The sequence below is a fragment of the Alligator sinensis genome, unplaced genomic scaffold, assembly GCF_000455745.1.
Source record: "Alligator sinensis unplaced genomic scaffold, ASM45574v1 scaffold173_5, whole genome shotgun sequence".
NCBI classification, from domain to species: Eukaryota; Metazoa; Chordata; order Crocodylia; family Alligatoridae; genus Alligator; species Alligator sinensis.
The window spans coordinates 1353495-1361501 of NW_005842198.1; positions in this window are offsets into that span (position 1 = coordinate 1353495).

The window sequence follows — 8007 nt, forward strand, 5'->3', positions numbered from 1 at the left end:
GAGGCTGGGACTGGGCAGGGCATAAGGCCAGGCAGGCAGCCATGGGGGCTTCTCCCATGGCTTCCCCCACTGGGGCAGAGGCAGGCACAGCCAAAGGAGCTGCAGGAGAAGCCCCTATGGCTGTCCTGGCTGGCCCTATTCCTGCCTGGACCCAGCCTCCTGGTGCCTTTAAAAAAAAAAATTAAAAAGCCCCGCACTCACCAGCTGTAGCAGCAGTGATCAGGGCCTCTGAAGGCCCATAGCAGAGCTCCTCTGTGCAGCACGAGGCAGTGGGAGGTAGCGGGAATCACTCCCCCACCTGGCACCTGTGCAGCAGCTGCACCATGGTGTGGGTGCAGTGTGGCTTAGCAGGGTGCTGTGCACTGCCTGGGAGCTGGGGCCTCTGGGGCTGAGTGGTGCCGAGGTCCGGTTGACAAGTGGAGCTGCCCCAGCTCCCAGACAATGCATGGCACCCTGCTGAGCTGTGTGGGTGCCAAATGGGGGAGGGGATCCCCACTGCCCCCCCACTGCAAAGGGGGGGCTCTGCTATGAGCCCTCAGAGGCCCCAATCACCACTGCTGCAGCCTGTGAGTGCGGGGCTTCTTTTTTTTTTTTTTTTTTTTTTTTTTAGGAGGCTGAGACTGGGTAGGGGATAGGGCCAGGCAGGGCAGCCATGGGGGCTTCTCCCATGGCTCCCCCCACCCAGGGAGAGGCAGGCACAGTCGGAGGAGCCACAGGAGAATCTGCAGGCATCCGGCTGTACTTGCCTCTCCCCAGCCAATCCAAATGTCCAAATCAGTGCCAAAACATTGTCGAAACTCCAAAACAGTTTCAGCTGAATCAAAATGAAACAGTGATCTGAAATACTTAAACCAATCACTATCCTCTGAAATGGCTGACTCTGAAACCAAAACTGAAACAAAACATAACTGTTTTGCACAGCCCTACTATGCACCTCTCTGTTTATAACTCACTCATTTTGCTTTCTAGTGTGCCATAGAAAATGATTAAATAAGGCAACTCATTTGCTTTCAAACTCAAGCATTCAGTCCTGCAAACTCACCCTTACATGACTTGACACAGCCACTTGCATGAGGATTGGGCCCATGAAAGAAATGAATAAGCCCTAGTTGGATCATTAACTTATTAAATAACTAATACAAGGTTATTATTCAATCAAAAATAATTTCTGATGAACGTTATGTTATATCAGGCTGCTCCATTAATAAGCAACAGTTAAGAATATTTGGGGAATAATTGTTCTCTTTGCCTTTATTTATAAGTATTTTTTTCAATGAATGAAAAGTTATTCCTGTTAGTTTTTAAGGTTAAAGAAAGAGAGAGAGAGAGAAAATCTAACTTCTCCCAGGCAATCTCAAGGCATTCTGGGACCAAGCAACAAGCTGTATCCTCATATGCTAGTGAGTGACCTGTGACCTTACAAGTAGGGTCAGTCAACATGCTACAAAGCTCAATGTGCGTTTATCAAGTAACAGTGCAAACCAAATTACATAGTTTCTATAGTAGGCCACTACAGTATGCAAACTGCAAAGATGGCTTACACAAGTTGCTCATTCTGTAGTGCCGACAACTTGAAAGGCCCTTTCAATCCAATGACTATAGCTAGTATTTGTCTCTCTCACCTATTACTAAGCAACAAAGAAGCTGCAGAAGTTGAGTAAGCAACTGGAAAATGAAAATGGAAGAAAAAACAATTGACCAACTTTGAAGAAATATTTGTTTAAACTGTATGCAAACATGTCTCCATAAGTTTATACGTGCTAGAAAGCTTATTTTTATCAGACTGAGAACTGATGGGTCTACAGGCAGTAACTGAGTTCAAAGAACTTTTAAGAAAGGTCTACTTTATCTGATAATTTATTTTTTTTCTTGTAACTAGTCAAATGCTCAGCAATTGTGGTGGTTAATCACTTTTACTAATATTTTGAGACAATTATCTGCAGTATAATATATTTTCATAGAGACAGTGGAATTTTACAAATACCACGATTGTCAATAGTTTGGGAAGTGTCAACGTAAAACACAGGGGGAAATTATCTATTGCTCAATGGATCTGCTTACATCTTTATTTTGCAGGCTTAAGTAGCATTTAAATAGTAGGTAGCTGTTGTGCTAAGTCTCTGAATAAGGGTAAATTTCATTTACAAAGAATAGTGGTTTCAGATTGACTGGGTAGATCACCAGTTGCACAAACGTACTGTATATGATGAATCTGATCCAAATTTGAGATTCAAATTCTGTCTTAAATTTTGGATGGAAAAGACTGTGTGTAGTTGTGGAAGATAAGCACAGCCTTAAGAACTGGGGGCATGAAAGAAGGTGGTGCTGTTGGTAAGTATCTTTAGGGACATGGATCTGGCTTTTTTGGGTCAACACTGACAAGCTGGTTCTTCAGCCTTCTTTGCCTAAAGTGGCGTTTATTGTGATGGAAAAATGGGTTCAGGTCACCAAGGAGTGGAGCGAAAGAAAAATTAAAATAAGCATTAGATAATACTTCAAGGCAAAATAGAAGTGAAGGGGGATTTGAGGGGCCAGGGAGTGGGGAATGATGAATTGTGCTTGCACAAGAGTTGGTGAATGCAAATATTTTGAAACATAATGGTATTAATTGTTCGTTGTGAAATTAGATCAGCTTTTTAAAGCTGCAGGGTAAAAAAACCACTATTCAGCTAATTAGACAAAGTTAAAAGATAATGTTAAACATTTTTCCTTCAAAAAGTATTCCTGCACTACTATGCATTTTAAAATGTAACTGTTTGAGATGGCAATGGTATCAAATAATCTGCCATTAAAGGAATTATAATTCAGGTCCTTTTTAATTTTCTATTGTGGAAATCTTTAAATTAGAACATATCTAAACTGTACAAATCTGTAGCTTTCTTTGAACAATGCTGACAGTTTTTGATGTTCATTAAAATGTTTTATGCTTGATTTCTATGTAAGGGGACATGAGGAAATGTAACTATACTTACCAGTTTTGTGCTCTAGTAGTCCATCGAACTTCAAACACATGAATACCTTGAACACTTTTGAACAGAGGCCTCAATGGACCCAAGATAGATGAGATGCCCAAGGAAAAGAATCTCTTTTCTCATATCAGGCAAGAAAAGTCAAAAGCAAACATCCTGAAAAATACAAATTTGTTTTGGGTGTCCCAGTTACAGTAATCTGAGATGTCTTGAACTAAGAAGCTTAAAACCAAGGCACCCCAAATTAGTGGATACTTTTGAAAATTTGCATCTGCTTTTTAAAAACATGTCTGCACATGGTTTATCATGTTAAGATGTGCATCTCCTGATAGCTTTCTTTTTGTTACAGTCTATTAGAATAAAATTAGTTATCTGACTAGCTTTCTTCCCTATTTAAAAATCTTTCACTGACCAAGGAGAGGGAGATTTTTTACAAATTCCCTGTATTTCTCAATAAATATCTTGTAATGCTGATTCATAAGACTATGTGACAATTAAAGTATGTAATGTTTATAAAGAGATGTGATGTAATGTTTTATCAAGACCTATGGAGAAAAGAGAAATAACCTCAGTAAGTTGGTCTACTTACTCCCTGTCTATGAGGCTTTTAATACAATTATTCTGGCTGCACTGTTTTAGACAGACAACAAGTTTATCCTGGGACAAAGATTTTTATGACAGACAAGCTCATTATTCCATTTCAAGTATCTGTAAAGCTGAATTAACACTTTGCCCTGGGTCAATCAAGGCTAATTCGATTTAATTTTCATTCAAGATGCTGTGTAAACGTTTGTCCCCTGCCTGTGGATGTGAATCAAAATCTGGGACAATCAACCTGGGATTAGACTGGTTGTCTGTTTTTAGCCTGAGGGATCATTTACAGGACTGAGGCAAAGTTAACAGGCAATATAGTTAGCATGTTTCCAAGAGTTAAGTAGTCAGTCTTGCTAATTCAAACAATAATTATTAGCCAAGAAACAGCATTTAGCTTTGTTTATTTTACTTTTCTTCAACAAGGGTCCAGTTCAGCAAAGCAATTAGGTGTCACAACCCAATTAAATTGTGCCCATGTCACTGAGCAAGAGATACCATTCAAATCATCCTCATTTTGACGACTAAGGGTTAAAAGACATCCCTGCCAAAAATTCCTTGAAACAAAACGCGGCCAGAGTACTGTAGATAATTGGTCAGCTGAAATAAAATGCTAGGGGAAACTATATATAATTGGTCAAAGATAAACGTAAGCTCCTCACACGTAGCACACACGTAACAGGTAGAGAAACCTAACCCACTACCTTGTAACTTGAGGAGACAAAGAGCTGCCACCTGCCAAAAATTAAAGATTCCATATAACGGTTCACCATTGGATATTCCTGTAAAACACCTCTGCCTATAAATAGTTTAACGGTTTCCGCCCAAGGCGGAGAGCTCTGGGGATCTCACAGGAAACACCTGTGCTTGTCACCAGAGAATTGGGAAATTGATCAATTCCTAATCAATCACCCCGTCAGCGTAAAATATTGACGTAGAAAGTCTTGCAAGCCTGACTGTTCGTTCCGGCGCCACGTCCGTCATTATCTCGTTGTAACCTGACTGCGTGCATGTACTCAACTCTGTAACCGAAGCTATATGCGTGTACTCAACTCTGTAACCGAAGCTGTAACGGAACAAAGGCTCGCCTGCGTCGTCATCACTATCTAGGCGACGTAAGTAAACAAACTCCTGTAACCTACACGCGTCTGTGCCTGGTTAATTCCACTCCATCCATCACTACCCACCTGCCGAGCTCTAAATCTAAACACTCTGGTGTGAGTCAGGCGGCTGCCGGCAGCTGCTCTGATTCACGACATTAGGTACATGCTTAACCTTAAGCATATGCTTAAACCCATCCTTACAGAAGGATCTAAGCACATAAATATATGGTTTGCTGACTGGGGGTCCCAAAATAAAGTAGATGAATTAGAACATTCATGTATACAACCGTTTGGGCCATGGGTAAATGCTAAGTATTTAATACTGGGCATAATATTTTCATTGTTTACTACAAAAACATTTACCACGAAACAAATCTGAAAATAGCTCTGCAACTCATGCCACATGTCTGTAATTCCACATGTAATTTCCACACAGGAAAGCAAAGGGTTGCTCTTCTCAGCTACACTAATACAGTAGTTTTTAGCTTTGAAGTTAAATCCATATGTGAACAGGATGACCACCTGGCCAATATTTTAAGGAGCTTCCCATATTTGGTGCTTAAATGTCTCTCAGTCTGTAGGCAACAAGGAGCTACTAAGAAACATTCGTTCAGATAATTCAAAAGTATGTTTTCCAGTAGTAATTTTGCAAATAATTATGCACTGTGATACAAATATTTGATATCATAAAAAGAATTAAACACTATGTTGTAGTGTTCTTTCCATATAAGGTCTATCTCATATTTTTCATGTTATTGCTTTTGTTCTGGCTTCATCTACACAATTGAAGATGTCATGCTAGATATAAAAGTTAGCTAGTAGTTTACTGAAACTTCACATATCCCAAATGAATAGAGTTCATCCAAAGGAACCCAGGATGTAATATTTCTGCCCTTGCGTACATGTTGAAAGGCGTCCATAGACTTCTATGGCAGAAAGGTAGGGTCTTTACCAATAGGATAGAACAGCATCTTCATATCTAAAAAAAGAGCAAGGAGAAAAAAATTGAAGAACTGCCTTTGTAAATGATCTGCCCAAAGCATTCTTGATTAAACTGATCCAGTCATAATTGATATCGCTATTCAACAACATACAAAATCAATCCGTGTCAATATCTTTGTGTTAGTTCACATATCAGAACAACTAAGCAATAATTTTCTGATCTACTTACTTAATAGAGAAAGGGCATAGATGGGGAAGAAAGCTTCCTTTACATTTCTTAATATTTATTACAGAGAATTTTTAAGGGAATTATGCAGTGTTTTATAAAAAAATCATGTTTTAGACAAATGGTACTTGCTTTAGGACTTTATATTCCTATTGTTATTAAAAGTGCAAGCAAATAAAATCAGTGTTTCATGCTGTTTTCAGCAAAAGAAATTATAAGAACTTGCATATTTACCATAGCTAGGTTCTATCAAATTGGAAATGGTTTATGATAACGTGAGTATAGTGTAATATAAACTTGCACAGTGGTAAATAACCAATTATTGTTTCTTTTTTCTTTTTAAGTACCTTGGTTTGGACAGAAGGGCAAATTCTACCGAGTGGAACTACTTTCACCTTTGAATTATAGGGATGTAATTTAAAGTGGCCCTTGGTGTTCTTCTAGTGTTATTTATTTAAAGTATTTATACAAGAATAAAACCTACTGAGATGAAACATCACATATATAGAGTGTTCTGTCTATAGCAAAAATTATATGGATTGCTGCTGCAGAAGACCATAGTGCCAGGTCACTTTCTTTCCATTGATTATTGATTGTCCCCTTCCAGGCTGCCAATGATGACTGCATTAATTGTGCTGAAGAAGTTAGTAATTTTTTACTTTTTTGCCTCACTCTGACTACATCCATTTTTTATAAATGATAGGCGTGTGATAGCCACCTTTTAAAAAAAGGAATTTTCTATAAGTTACCAGGGGAGATCAGAAGAAAAATGGATTCTTTTAAAAATATTGTTTGACCAGCAGCATTAAAAAGTTATTGTCATTAAAACTCCCCTGGCAAGACTTAGCAGCTAGAATTGAACAGGCATCCTGATAAAACGTGAAGAAATATGAAGGATTATGTCAGATGAAGAGTCTTGCAACACCAAGAAAAATCTGTTGATTTAGAGAGATTGTTTGATTTTAGCAGATCATTTGGGTAGCACATTTTTAAAATTTGTATACTTCAGACATCTGAGTACATATTTTGTTGTAGCTGGATATGTGTATGTGTGTGTGTGTGTATATGTGCGCGCGCGCACACACACACACACACACACACACACACACACACACACACACACACACACACACAGCCTTGCAAGTCCCCCCCCCTTTTGGTTGCATTGCGTTTTTTTAAATCCATTCTTCTTTACATATATGTACATGTTTGCATTCACACATACATGTGAAATGATACCACCGTGTGATTAAAAAATGTTGGTTGTTATTCCCCAGCAGTAACCATAAGGTTATTTTCTTTACTTTTGGAAAAGAAGTATAAAATTGGCTGAAATTCTTCAAATGCTAGTTTAAAATAGTAGATTAAGATTTTTAGATCCCAAAGTTTTAGAAACAGAAATATGTAGGTATTTTTGTTTATATGTGAGTTTGTGAAATACTGTGTGCCCGCCTCCATTTGACCAGGCGCTCTTGGGCTACCCTAGCCCGGGTGGCCGCTCTTCTTGGCCACGAGTTTGCGAGAGAGCCCTGGGAGGTGCCTCGGGTGGTGGCGGGAGGCCCCCTAATCTCGTCTGCCACGACTTTGAGTGTAACTTCAGTGGTGGGGGTCTCCGTTCGATGCCACCTCCCAGGGCGTCGCGCCTTCGGCGGGCACTCACGGGACTCTGACCTCCCCTAAACCCCGGCCAATCGCCACCTGCTGCTGCTGGTCTTCTAGTGGCCTTCCTCCGGCGGCCCTGCTGCGTTCTCGGTCCTGAACCGCCCGGGGTCCTGAGACTTTAGCACCACTACAACCACGTGCTAGCCCCGAAGTAAGCCCAAGCTAAAACTAAAACTGAAACTCCAACTCATATATCTCACCTAGCCCAGGCTCTAACCCGGGTGCCTAAGCCCCGACCGATGGGCCCCGCTTCCGGCTACTGACCTGCCAGGAAGCCTAAGGCCACCAACTTCCCTGGGCGCCTACTCTCTGGGCTCGTGACTCCCCCTCCCTGGGAGTCTTGTCCCAGGCTATCTTCTCCTCGCCGAGTCCGCTGCCGGCTCCCCGCTGGCCCATCTGTCACTTCCTTCGCAGGGTCCGCAGTCGGTTACCTCACCGGTCCTGCCACCCGCACTCCTGCTGTGACTGTAGCCAGTTCCTCCTCCCGTCGGGCTGCCGACGCCCTCTTCCTTTT